General features: G+C 42.7%; 1 pseudogene; it reads right to left on the bottom strand.

Annotated features, from left to right (window-relative positions):
* Positions 1-252: 252 nt before the first annotated feature.
* LOC694795 (NADH dehydrogenase [ubiquinone] 1 beta subcomplex subunit 3 pseudogene) lies at positions 253-605 on the bottom strand (annotated as a pseudogene).
* Between the last annotated feature and the right edge of the window lie 628 nt (positions 606-1,233).

Here is a 1,233-nt window from a genome sequence, read left to right as displayed (position 1 = left end):
GAGAGAAATGTAGGTGAATATGAAATACTGTTGACCCCACCATGTGCATTTATTTCATTGTTTTCATGTCTATTAAGCCATTGGCTTCAAATTATGCTTTACATGGGTATGTAGATTTGTCAAAAAATTCATAACATTATACACCAAAAAGGAGTGAGGTTTTTTTGCATATATTTTACTTTATTAAATCTTACTAATTTCTTTAAGGGACAAGCCAGACAAGTAGGCTACAGTGAAGAAATCTTATTTTGGAGAGTTAAGAAACCACTGTGATACTTCCAGGTATTATCTTCAGTGATGCTTATCTTTATTCAGGGACTCCAGATAATATTCAGCTCCTACAGCTCCCACAAATGCAGCAAATCCCCATTTGAATCCTTGTAATAATGCACCAGTAGAGGAACCATTGTTTGCAAAGCCACTCACATATCTCCAAGCTTCATCACGGCCCCATGGATCCCTTAGCCCTCGTGCAGCCAACTTCTTCTTGACAGTTTCTAATGGTGTCCCCTCTATCTTCCATTGTTTACAATCTGGAAGTTCCATTTTACTGTGTCCATGTTCATGAGCCATGTCTGACAGCAATCTGACCTCTCAGGACACTCAGCTCTGCAACCGGAGCCAACCCGGGTGTGTTTTCTTATACGTAAGTTTACATTGATAAAGTTTATTTAAAAGGTTTTTAAAATGATGCCCCACTGGAGTCTTTATAGAGGATCAGGAAAGAAGTGAAGATGAGAGGGCACAGCTTACCCTCCCCCATCTCCATTGAATTAACCTGGACAGCTAGACACTAATTTCTTTTACCTAAAGACCTTCAACATAGGGTCTCATAGCTTTAAGGGGCAGGGAAGAACACAGCTGTCATAAGAGTAGATGTCAGTTGACCTGACTATAAACATAAATTGTGTACAGCTGAAGGTGGTGAGGAGGCGGAACAAGCTGACAAAATCATTCCAGTGACGTAAAGGTAAACTAACAACACTTGAGACAAACAATACTTCTAGATGACACCCTCATTTCTGCTTTCCAGAGTGGCTTTAACCCAGTCCTTCATGGACACATGAAGATGGTCTCCAGATGGGGTGTGGTGCCTCTGGGTCTGTGAATGGAACCTCATGGGGGCTGGGACAACCCACAGTTGACTCAGCTTCCACAGAGGAATCCCCTAGCTCTGCTCCAGCTACAAGCAGGCCCAAGCGAGGGAGCAACTGGCTGGGGTCCTTCCAGCAC

The sequence above is a fragment of the Macaca mulatta genome, chromosome 7 (assembly GCF_049350105.2).
Source record: "Macaca mulatta isolate MMU2019108-1 chromosome 7, T2T-MMU8v2.0, whole genome shotgun sequence".
In the NCBI taxonomy this organism is placed as follows: domain Eukaryota; kingdom Metazoa; phylum Chordata; class Mammalia; order Primates; family Cercopithecidae; genus Macaca; species Macaca mulatta.
Note: the sequence above shows the minus strand (reverse complement) of the source record. Positions and strands in the feature narration are given on the sequence as shown.